The sequence below is a fragment of the Chelmon rostratus genome, chromosome 9, assembly GCF_017976325.1.
Source record: "Chelmon rostratus isolate fCheRos1 chromosome 9, fCheRos1.pri, whole genome shotgun sequence".
Taxonomy (NCBI): domain Eukaryota; kingdom Metazoa; phylum Chordata; class Actinopteri; order Chaetodontiformes; family Chaetodontidae; genus Chelmon; species Chelmon rostratus.
The window spans coordinates 23,546,036-23,559,442 of NC_055666.1; the positions used below are offsets into that span (position 1 = coordinate 23,546,036).

General features: G+C 37.4%; 1 protein-coding gene across 1 annotated transcript in view; it reads right to left on the reverse strand.

Moving 5' to 3' along the window:
* fstl5 (follistatin-like 5) overlaps positions 1-13,407 on the reverse strand; it is a 163,779-nt gene that overhangs the window by 108,551 nt on the left and 41,821 nt on the right. The window lies entirely within an intron of this gene.

Here is a 13,407-nt window from a genome sequence, read left to right on the forward strand (position 1 = left end):
CAGGTTCAGTCTCATTTAGGCTGTTTGAGTTCCATCAACCCTCAGGAAATCCCAGTCGATACCGGATGGCGTTATTTTTTTCAACTCATAAAGTGACAGTCAAATCCATAAATTATGTAAACCAAGTTTACTACAAAGTAACCACAGTGGGAATGATTAAAAAAACTCTGTTCACTGAAAACCCGTTTTGTCATTTGATACATGCATGCACTGAGGCAAGACTGGAAAGATGACAAATAAATGTAAGAACATTTGACTCCAATCACCTTAAATTAACTTGCAGAAAGATACATCTGTCAATGTGAGCATGTTGAAGTATTTGTAGTCACACGGGAATAACCATCCATTTCAATCTGTAAACCCTCGCCATATCTTATCCACCTATGACTGCGTATTCGCATGGGGGCGTTGCTGTTTTAAGGGCGATTCCAAAACAGTGCTGAAAGTGCACTTTTTATATATCTGACAAGTGTGCAACAGATCCACTTAATGGAAGTACAAATGCCAAAAGAGGAAACATTGAAAAAAGTTATGTGTAGCTACATTGTCAAATAAATTATAGCCTTGCTACATTTCCCATTCTGTGTCTATTTCATGGTGAGAATGACTAGATGGGAGCGGTTTTGCAGTAACCAATACATTCGCATCGAAAGGGATCTTTGTAATAACAAGGGCGAAAACATCATTGAGTATTCGTTTGATACAAGAGCTGAGGAATTGAGAGTTTGAAGTGAAAAGTTAAAGCTAAATAAAACACGGGAAAAACCGTCCTTGAGCAAGACACATATTCCCGGCCAGCTTTAGCAGTGCAGTTCTGCAGCAGACCCTCAACTCAGACCACTGTGTTAAGGAGGCAAGAAAAGGAGAGTATCTCTAACCGGACACATTTTGTAGAGTGTTTCAGCAGCAGGTGGGAGGGGTATACCATATAAATTAATAAAAACTGTGATATACTGTAGGATTGTGAGGATGACTTCATTAATAAAAGAAAAAAAAACCATAAGAACAAGATTTTCCTTTATGAAATGATTTTCTCTGAGGAGAGGATCCTGCTGTGGTCTTTCATTTCAACCTACTGTATATGAACACTAATAAGTCTTGACAGGCCACAGATCAGCCTGTACAGTAACCCATGAACCACATCAAACACATCGTCTTTCTAAAAGAAGCTTGCTCATGCTTAGATTGCCCTTTGGAATAGTCCTCAAGGGGTGGAGGGGTATGATGAGCAGAGAAAAAAGAAAAAAAATATCTTCACAACCATCAGAGCAAATGTTTCTCAGTGCTTCACTGTTACATAAAGTTATGAACATAAGAGACTACTGGCAACGACTACAGAGAAAATGATTACACGTTTGTCTACTGCTTATTCTATTTGTGAAAAGGTCACTGTATTCATAAGTGTAACCGTCCTTAAGAATACTGCCAAAGTAAAATGATTATAATAAAAACACAGCTGCAAGCAGTGATTCCAGGTTCAAGCCCTTTTTCGCTCAAGAGAAGGAAGCGACTTAATCGGCCAAAATTAAAGCTGCGTGCAGCAGCAAGAAGCTTTAAGGCTTCTAAAAGGTGAGGAAAATCATTCCAGTTAGTTTAATTCTGTTTAAAGAAGGTGCAAGACCAATCATGCACTTGTTTCATCACCACAAAACCAACACTTCAATAACTACACACTCAAAGTCGCACCATTTGTCCCTCCTTCTTCGGTGTGTACTGTCAGGAGGTAGCACAGGATGGTTCCAGTAAGTTTAATCAGTAGTGCTCAAAAGCATCTTAAGTCATGAGCAAACATGTGATTTGTGCGGCTATGCCAACTTGCACCAATCAATATGGCACTTCAGATTTTAGTCAATACTTTCCCTCAGAGCATGCACACTTTCTGTCCACTGGGTTTTGAGGTACGCATTTTTGGTATTTGTGGTACTCCCTATAGCACGGCTCATAATGCTTTGGTAGGCTTATTCCCAATTACTGCCTAATTATTGGCAGCCATGTTTTTCAGCCAATCTTTCTTTTATATTTATATACACCGTATTTTCCGCACTATAAGGCGCACCTAAAAGCCTTTAATTTTATCAAAAACCGACAGTGCGCCTTATAATCCGATGCGCCTTTTATATGGATCAATATTGGTTAATTATGGCTATCGTAGTCAGGGGCGTGGCTGAAGTGCGTGCCGTCATCCTTTTACTGGCGCGTGCAGTCAGCGTCTCCGGAGCCGCGGGTTGCCGACCCCTGATCTAGTGGATGCACAACACAACCCCAGACACCACAGTACAGTAGTTTCCTTATAATGTGGCGCACCCTTTATATGTGAAAAAGTTTTAAAATAGGCCATTCATTGAAGGTGCGCCTTATAATCCGGTGAGCCTTATAGTGCCGAAAATTTGGTATATATAAAGAGATGCATACCACAGTCCTGTAATACTTTTTTAAATACCATTTTTGTGTTGATACAGAAAAAAGTTTGATTTATATTTCTGTTTTTCAAAAAATAAAAAATAAAAATAGGGGAAAATGCATCATAGCGGACTTATATGGCGGTGGGGCTTTTTTGTAGAGCACATTGAGATGAGATTTCTATATTTTAAGAAAATAATAATAATAATAATAAAAATTAAATAAGTAAACAATTGTGCAAACAGGATTATTAACCAAATAACTGTGTGTAACGTAAAAAGGATTGCTAGTTAGAGTGGAACTAATGACTAGCTTCTGAATAACACAATACATACTGCTATTTTTCTTCAGAGCAGATGGAAACAAAAACAAAACTGGGCCTACATTCATCAGACCGAAAAAACATGACTCCAGATGAAATGATGATATTGTTCTATTTTATGCTCAAGGTGTAATTAGGCAACTGTTTGCTAACATGCTAGTCAAAAAAAAAAACTTATAAGACAGCAGTATGGTTGCTGCTATTTATTAGAAGGCTTTGTTATATTTATTCCACCTAGTGGCCAAAATGTATTAATGCATCTTTAACTCTGGAAAAATTATTTTGTTGTTTCAATCCTAATCATTACCATACAAAGATGTAGACCCCCCAAAAAGAACACATTAGTTAAATTTTAATAGGTTGAATACTAAAATAATGGCTTCATTCTGTTTTACTGTTACATGATCCTTCTGACAACTTATCAGTGAGTTAAGGTAAAAATCCTGGCTTTTAGCGGTTACATTCAATATGAATATAATTTCCTTTGGCTAATACATTATGGAGGAAACATAAAGCCATCCAGATAAGTTCTTTTGACAGCGTACAGAAGAAAAGTTTATAATTAATGTATCTTCAGTACACCACCAGTGCAAAGCATTTATACTGAAAATATCTTTAAATGTTCAGTGTCAGTGTTTTCTATTTATTTTCCCTTTCACATCCACTCCTGAGTAGGCAAGACTATCTTTTTTATGGTTATGTTAAACAACTCAAAGTAAGTTATAGAGAGAGAATGACAGTGGTTGTTGTTAAATAGTGATCAAGCCAATCCTAACATGAAGCATGCGATGGAATGGTAACTGAGTCTCTGGTGTTCAAGCCATTTGCTTTCTACACCAAGCCATCTACAACAAACTCCTCCTTCACTGCGTAACAATGCCACAATACATCAAATACATGTACGGGAAAAAAATGTTGAATGTTCCTCCAAAACATATTACCAATGTGAATTAGTTGCACATGATCATAATTTGTGGAACACAGGGCAGCACTGCATTTACTCTAGATAAAGAATTGAACTGGAAAACTGTCATGGAAAAAAGAAAAACAGAGGAGCATACAGACTGGCTTCCACAAACCTTACTCTCACATTGCACACAATTTGTTTTTTTTTCTATTGACCAATAAATATTGATGAGAGAGCGATGCTCACTGCATTAATCACAATCTATGATGCATTTGGCTTTGAGCAGAATGGTCTCCTGATATACAGTATAAACTGACATGAAAAGAAGAGGAACACCAAGTGTTCACAGATACACTTAGGCAAATGGTTGTAACAATGCATTTGAGAAATGGCTTTGCTTCAGAGGTCAGATGCGTTACTATCACATCATGATCACATATCACATATCATTTCTACAGAGCTTTGTATAACTCTGTAACCAGCTAAGAGCCACATAAATGTAGAGTTTTGTTTTTCATGTAGAAGTTAATGTAATCACGTGAGAGTAGAGACTTCAAAAACATGTTTTATAATTTCAAAGCTTCCTGTGTACCACTGAAACACTGGTACAAAGATAAGTGGCTTTCAGTTAAAATGTGTCCATGAATATCTGAGCAAAGTTTTAGCAGCTGGACGGGTACACAAACTGACTTAAAGTGTTAAGCCTCATTCACATCCCTAACATCTCCACACACACAGTCCTGCATTATCCTCTAGCCGTCACAGAGGATTTAGACGAGATACAAGTGTGTACACTGTGACCTGATTGGAGCCAGTCAATTTGCTAGTTTATTAAATCCCCGCGGTGGCCTGGCATAATGATTATTTAGTGAATTTGTGTCGCACAGCCAGGCATCCTCTGCCACCAGCAGGGTCAGCGAAGGGCGCAGTCATTTGTTATCAGTATGCACATCCAACAGTCTGGTCATCAGCTGACATGAGAGACAAATGAGGGATTGTGCACAGCCATTCATTTATTGATGACCTCTTACTTTTTCAGAGCATGGATAGAAATACATGATGCTCAGTGTTCAATGTGAACCTGAGGGATGTTATGAGTACTTTCAACTGCAACTGTGCATTTGTAAATACCTGCTAGGAGCACAGATCATGGTATGGGTGGGGGCAATGTAACTCAGTGTATTGCTCAAGAATACTTAAGCACAGCAGTATGACACAAAGCAATACAATATATTATAGTATGACGTGCTATATAGTACAAGACCTATGATGACGTAGGTCTCTTGCTACATACAAGAGAGAAGTTTTTATCCCAATAGCAGCAGATACAATTGTACTAAGCTTTGCGCTTGTTGTGTGAAGCTTTATGAAAGATTTGTCTTGATTTTATATGAGGTTATTATAACCTATGATTAAGTGATTGATAAAGATATCAAAGTGGCACATTACTCAATAATATTCAAATGCAAAATTGTCATATTGTTTAAAGTTATGAGCTTAAATGTTATGCTTAAAACAAGTTTAGCTGGGAAATTCTGAGTCTGTTCACCAGCTTTCTGTCATTTGCTTGACACTCGACAACAGTACGACATCAGTGTCAGGCAATCACCTCAATTAACAAAAAATGATCGTTAAAAAAAGAGTAACTGACTTCATGACAAAAGTCATATAAAAATAGGAAGATATAAATACTTGTATTGTTGCTAATACATACTTCAACATTTCCAGTACTACAGCGTGCTTCACTGAACATAAGGCAATTTGCAAATCTGTACCCTTATTTGATGAAGTTCCTTAGTAAAAATGACAAATCAGCTATGCTTTCGTTGTGTAGAACAGCTTTAGATACAAAGAAATCACTGTGAATTGTCTCATTAAAAACAAGGGAGGCAGAAAATGTTGACCTTTACTCAGAGCATGTAGGCAACACCAAGGTCTGGACATATGTGACTCCAGTGTGCATTATTTGAAGGGCATCCTCCTCCAATGCATGCATAATGAGGTGAACAATGTGTAAAAGGATAACACACACACTTGGTCGACAGGATCAGATTGTCACTGCAGATGGATCAAAGCCTTGCGATCACAGAAAAAGACAATCTTGTGGTAAAAAGCAATGTAATGGAAACTGCCCTCCACAGTTGTGGACAACATCTCTTTTGTAAAGCCATTCAAGCTGCCTTTTGAGATCTCTGCTGCTCATGCTGAATCTAAATGCTCACAACCACTTAAGCAATATGTAGCAATGTTTTGAAGCACATTCACTCTTGGACGTCTTCTTTTTCAACAAGCAATGCGGCATTTCCTATTTCTGGCATTGACTTTTTCTTCTCTAACTAAACTAACAGTGTTGGTCTGGTACCCAACTGATGTTTTCCATTACAGCAGCTCAGATTCCTCAGGGAGAGAGCAGAGTGTGGTAAACAACAGAGGCTCAAAGCTCACTCGGTGCACAGAGTTAAGCTGGCCCACAAGGCCCATGAACGAGAACAAGGGGATGCAAATCAGAATAAACTACTACTAAAACAGTGCTAAAACTTTACATGGCACATAAACAATGTCACATTCCCTCACACCAGCTGACACACTGCACAAATAAGTTCTTTGAAAGTCTCAGCAGACATTGAACAGGTACATAAAGCTGTGTGGAGACCTGCTGATATTGGAATACAGAAGAATCTACAGTGGCAGCAGAAGTATTTAGCCAACCTGTCATGCAAACAAAAAATTGTATTCATTAAAGATCCGATGTCATTCAATCCGCATCCACGCGGGGTTTCCTCCCACATTGACTGAATGCATCTGTGACCATTAGCAGTGTCTCAGGAACAGCAAGCTCCTGAATGTCACAAATTTGTTGACAATAAATTACTTGTGACATATTTATGGAGAAAGCAACCTAATGGCCGGAAGCATGATTCGTTTTTCAGCCCGCTTGAGTTGTAAGTATGCACAACAATGTTTTTTTCATTTTAGCCTTCAATAAGGGAACAAGCAGTGGTTTAGTTTTGCCTAGAGACAATTCAACAAGCCTGCAATCATCAGACAGCATTTTGAATAAGTACAAAAGCTGGATATAACTGATCTCTTGCATAAAAACTCAGAATTTAAGGGTTATCACTCAAAATGGTTTCTGTCCCTTTAATCCATTTAAAATTGAAAAATAATTAATTATTAATAATCAGTAATTAATTGTTTTTGGCCCTGTGTAGTTATCCTTGGGCTATCAATTCAATGTCATTTCCCAAAAAACTAATCTAATGTACCAAACAGTTTGTTACACTGAACCATCTTGAGAAGTTGTCCTTGGTAAGTGTTTGGAAAAGGGCATCCACTTCCAAACAAAATAGGCATTTGTCTTTCATCTACCCATCCATCTATCCATCCATCCATCCATTCATCAGAGCCAGGTGGTCCATCAAAATCTTGCCAAAGCCAGTGAGGAGAGCAAAAACATCTTTTCCATGAAGAAAAGCCTTCAGTGCAGTTCTTTGCGCTCCTTTCAATGAAGCAATACTCTGTAGTTCTGATATAGCTGATGCAATAGCAGCATCTTTGTTCACCTCTTTAGGAGGCAATCCTGTTTTCCAATAAACAGTCGATTTTATTGCTGTCGTCACACCTAAACCACGTCCATGGCTGTCAGTAGTTCTTTATAGGATGCTGATTGGTACAAAACATTGTGGTTCGGCCAAAAGAACATAACTTGAAGCAAGATGCATTCTTGCATGATCTCATGAATCCAGCTGCCTCCCAAAGTAAAAAAAATAAATAAATTGCACTGCCAAAAGATGCACTTAATAAGTGAAATTAAGCCTGAAGCAATTTTTCTGACTTCTACATTTTACTGAGAGGCTACTTGATGGATTATTCAAAATCTGCAACTACCCCAGCTTTAAGACTGTATAGCTCCTGGGTCTAATGGAAAGATTGAACAGCCTGTTTATTCCATGCATACAAGTGTAAATGTGCATAATTATCACTTTTTTGACATTCAGCTTTTAGAAAACTCTTCTGTTTTAAAATATGGAGATATACACAGCAACTTCATGAGAAGTATTCTTGGCAAAAAATCATTGGTTCATCATTTGGTTAAAAACTGTTGTCTGGTGTAATGGTGTAATGAGTGTTAGAAAGGCAGCAAGTTATAACTTAGTTATCTTCAACTTTACACATGTCAAGTCAAAGCCTCATTTCTGTCTGCCCACAAGGTGAAGACCTGCTGAAAGTCTTGTATCCATCAGCAACACCACGGAGGTGTCTTATCACCTGCTGAAATGCACTTCCTCTCCTTCCCCCACCGTATGCTAATTGCCGCACTGTGACAACACTTTTACTCCTGGTGGCATAAACAACTCGTGAACATTTTATGAGAAGCTATTTGAGGCATAAGAGCTTTTTCAACCCCTTGGAGCCGAATAACCCACTATGGTTAAAACATTGATGACTTCCTTTCCACCTCAATAAGTCTGTTCCATAGTCCTTGCTCTGAAATGGCAAGCACATGTTCAAAAAAAAAAAAAAGTCATGCTGTGTCTTATATCTAGTATGTTGACACCATTTTAGACAAATATAACTCACGTCACTTTTGTTTTGTTTTTTTAGGGCAGGTTTCATACTGAAGGTTGGTTGGACCATTTTTTAATTAGGATGGCCCTAGTGTTTTTTGGCATTTTTGTTTTGTTTAATGAAATCAATCTAACCTTACGAGAACAGAGGACAAATCCTTGGTATCATTAATACAAGGGAAGGCCTATTCCTTTTTAATGAAGGCTGAGCTCTGCAACCTGCTGATCTGAAACCTTGCCAGTCTTACGCAGCGTTTCTTTTTCGAACTATAAAAAATGTAACACTCATGCTGAAGAGAGCATTTGCATTCACACTTTAGACATTCACCTCTTCTATGAGAAGACAGAGCAGTGAAAACCAATTTCCTCTTTAACAGTAAAAGCGGCCAGTATAAAAAAGTGCAGGGTCAAAGCCAAAACGTGCCGACAAGAGCAGCAGCCATACAATAATCCTGTGTGCCTCAAATTATTGTGTACGATGGAAAGGTGTTCGATAAAGAAATACAGCAGAAGGGAAATGTATTACATTTACACAAGACACGAACATCTTCAGTGTAGGTATAGGAGGCAGATATGGGATTGAGGGTTTTTTACTACTGAACATCCATCTTGTAGCTCTCTACAAACACAACTGACAGCACATGAAAAGGCTGTGCTGGGTGTTTGCGAAACCTAACCCACAACAAAATCAAGTCACGTGGAATTTATTCATAAAAAGCTGTCTGACACATTCATCACAAACTACTTTGAAGAGTACAAAGGACATAGTGTAAATACAAATCAAAGCTATATGAATAAACTGAATGTTGACTATTATATAGCTTGTCAGTGGTTCGCAAAGGATATTAATAGCCACACCATTGCTGTCCTATACAGTGCCTATTAAAAATACCCCTTCCCCACTATTTCCTTTTTCTTATTTTTTTATTTAAAACTATAAATCACAGCGGATTCATTAGGCTCCTTTGACGATGATCCACATGGAAAATGAATAAAAACATCAAATCTTTCTATTAACCATAAGAATTTAGATTTATGGTCTGTTATTTATGCAAACACTTGTTTTAGGACATAAATTACACCTATTAATCTCTCAACTGTGATTTCTGATGCAGTATAATGTTATTTTTCTATTTATACTTAAGTGCATGTGTGGTGCAAAAATGCTGAAAAGATTATTTTTGTTGCAAATATTGCACTGTAAACCTGCTGCAACAAGAAGACAACTTTGCTTCAATTTACTGCTAAAGGCGGTTGAAAGCTCAGGGAACGAGCTGAATGGTAAAGGCATGTTATTTTGTCAAACACATATCTTATGTAGTTAAGCCAGATAAGATCAGAAAGCAATCAAGACATTTTGGAGGGCACTGGTTAGGATTGGGTTCCTGCAAAATACCTTTTTTTTTTGTTTTGTCTTTGGCAAAGACTAATGTAAAAAACAGGTAATGGGGGCAGGTTTTTAAACTGACACTGACCATCACTTTCACGGGTTGAAGTGACCTGTGAAAGTTGCCATTAGTAGGCAATATTGGCAATGGCTAAATAACGTTTACAACTTGACCAAAAGCAAAAGACAGCAAGAATAGTCTTCTCCAGCAAAATGATCAGCTGCTAGCTGATATATTTAATCACCACTTCTCTTCTTGTATGGCTGATGTCTTTTTAGATTGTATCTATAGGTTGTGAAGATAATTAGGCTGCCTGTCATCACTGTAGTGTTTCCACCTTCTCAGCTAACAAAATGTGATTACAGAGTCTAATTCAATACTTCAGAATTTTTGATATTCACAAAAGTTAAAAGCTAAACAAATTCAATAAAGGAAGGAAAGCATTCAAATTAAATAAGATGATTCAATATATCCTATTTAGAAAGAGAGAATGACTTGTCTAAGTTCTAATGTCTCTACGATATCTCTAGATTAGCAAGTATAATAAAAAAATCCATTTTTGATTGAACAATTCTGTATATCCAACTACATGTTATGTTTTATTACTTTTAAGATGTGGAAGACATAATGTGGCAGAGACATCAGATAATGGAATAAAATCTACCTGCATATTGATCACGCTAAAGCACCTGCTTTTTATTGAGTTACTATACTTGCTACTTTCTCCTTTCAGGTTTTACTATATACTGTTATAAAGACAGTGAATTCAGCACTTGCATGTGCCTCAGCAGATGCTACAATATTTACAAGTATTCCATTTTTGCAATTCCAACTTACAGTGCCACCTGTGTAATGGATGCAATATAAAATGGAGTCATGTGAGATACTTCTGTCAGTCATCAAAAAAAGAATACAAAAATGTATTCAACTGCAGTAACAAGACTGAAAGAAATGTGTTACTTCCACCCTCTTACAGTATGTATGTGTGTTGGTCCCTGGCTGAGTGCGTGTGCTAGAGAGTGAATATGAGAGCACCTGGCAGCCACTTGGCAACTTTCCGCCCCATTTCATTCCCTCGCCTAATGACTGAACGTGGGCCCGGCTCCTCTCTCATTCTGTCCACATCAGGATGCAGCGCTGAGAGCATTTCCACCAACAACCCCATTTATCAGAGATTGCAGACTAATTGTAAGCACCCCACACTACTCCCATTACTACTTCACATTACAGTGAGGTGTCTGGTTGGTAGGCAAATAGCACAAAGCTAAGTAGTTCCTTTTTGCATTTATGATGTTTTGTGTTTGCGTCCTCTTTTGTTTGGTCGTGGTTTTAAGATACTGTGTGTGACCGGCTTGTGCCAATTGGCAATCCGATCATATGACAATTGAAGGGATTGGCCATTCCTTCTTTAAAATCAAAGTAATTACAACTAACCTACTATCGAAACTAAGATGTTATACTGGATTAAGTCCAGTAATTCCTGAATCGATTCTTTGATTCCCGATACTTATGTGGTGATGATTGCCATGACACCTGTCACAATCCATGTGACCAGTGGGTTTTGATGCATGTTTTTTTAGGACTACTCAGATGGCCTAACATCTTATTTTATGTGTTTAAATTAAATATTTACTATTTTCCTACGACATTAGCTTGATCAACAGGACAGCTAAAGGTAGCAGTAAAATTCACAAAGACTGATATGTGATGTGTATTGTTTTGGAAATATGACTCATGATATGCAGTCTCTAGAAGTGCATGATTTAACTTTTTCCAATGATTTGTGTTAAAAACAAACATCAATAAATTGTAACATCAAAATGCAATACTTGTAGAATCACAATACATATCAAATCAGCACCCAAGTATCATGATAGTATCGAAAGGGAAGGTAAACATATAGTCCCAGCCTTAGTTTCTAGCGGAAGAGCATGGTCGCCCACTGAGCCCTGTGAATCAGCACAAGTGACGATTGGATTTTAAACTCTTAATTACAGTACAAAGCGGTTTGCTGTCTCTTTTCCATGGATCTGACACCCCACATCTCTCTTCATCACATGCCTTCTCACCAAAACTTTGCTCTGTGCTCCATAGCAGTAGTTAATGTTATGCATTTGGATTGTGATATTAGAGATGTTGTTAAATGGAACTTTAAATACATTTTTTTAAAAATAGAAATGATAGCCCAATCCTCGCGTGTTACTGTATCTACTTTTAAGGATCAACGTTAGGATACAAAGATGAAGAATCTCTCCCAAAGAGAGAAGACTTTCGTTGTTGTATTTTATTTTACTTGGGTTGGTTTAGAGGATTAAGAAAATGTCTTTTGTTTATGGTTGAAATCAGAACTAGATTCAGGTCTACTTCAGGAACAGGCAATATACTGTTGGGTATGCCTTGTCTTTTTCCAGTCGTAGTAGCAGTAGAGAAAGTGTCAGTTTAAGGTTATTTTTCAGCAAGGATGCAGACTTAAAACCAAATGAAGGATAACATTTATCTAGGAAAGAAATGGCTGAATGCTGGCTGAATACACTCATAACAAATTAAAGCAAATACATATTTTTTTCTGAACAATGAATAGGAAAAAGCATCTACTGTTCATAATGGCTGTGGTGGACAAGCATTTTCTATATTACAACACCACACAAGGACAGAGTATTTCCAGAGGAGAAATTCAATCAGAAAACAAATTGATTTAAAACACACCTGACCTTATACCTATGTGTTAGGGTTACCTATGTAATGTCTGGTTTTGCAATGGCACTTCAAAACAATTACGTAATAATTTGAGATTGAGGCTAAGTCATAATGACAACTTTGTTGTGCCCATCAATCAAACACGAGTAGTCGTAATTTCTTTTCCAATGTAATGGTTATTTTAGTTTGTCATGAAACTCTTATAGTGCTTTGTCTCTGCCCCAGGTCGGAAAGTTGAAGAGAGGGATCAGGGCTTTTGATATCTAGTCTTCTGAGGGTTGTACCATTTAAACTGAATAGGGGCCTATTTCACAGTGGAAAAAAAAAAGTTACCTAGTGTCACCAAAAAATAGGACATAAACTGAATAGTGAAGAGATTAAAGCACACTCCTCCTGTCTGACAAAACACAACAGCAAATGGGATTTTTTTTACCATGATGAAACACACAACAGATCATCTAAAATTCCAGCTTCAAAAAAGAACAGATGAAAACAAAAATTGTAGTTGTGTTTTTTCCCCAAACTGCAGCGATAAGCTAAACCCCTGCTGAGAACAAGACCATACAACAAGTCTACTGTCAGTCAAACCGACTTTATATATCTCTCTACATGTAAACAGTGATACTAACAGTGCAACAAAAAAGATACTTGAAAGATAATCTGGAATCTGAGTGTGTTAGAGACACTAAGACTTTAGTCGTTTTCACTTATCTGGTCTGTTCATGCTTCCTAATGCTGTCTTAGATACTGAGGTTGTTGTCACTCATGTGAGGTGATTAATGTCACGTTCCTGGAGGAAGTTAGATAAAGACTTCTGAGAAATTTCTTTTTTTTTTTTTTTTTACATTGGAAGTCTCAAAACTTAAGAAGTCACTTTCATTTGGGATATAATGTATAGCCAAATAAAATAAAACAGTTCTGCGTGAATGGGATGAGTGGCTCTCTTATGGAGTTATTTCATGTTTGAACACGGATCCGGTACGGCCATTCAAATAAAAGGTACATTAAAGTTAATCTTGGCTGAGAGCAGAAACCGTCCTTCAAGATAATGTTCCTTCCTATGATCACTGTGCTGACCTTCAGATGGAAAAAAAGCACTTCCATTGCCAAACCTTCATCATTATC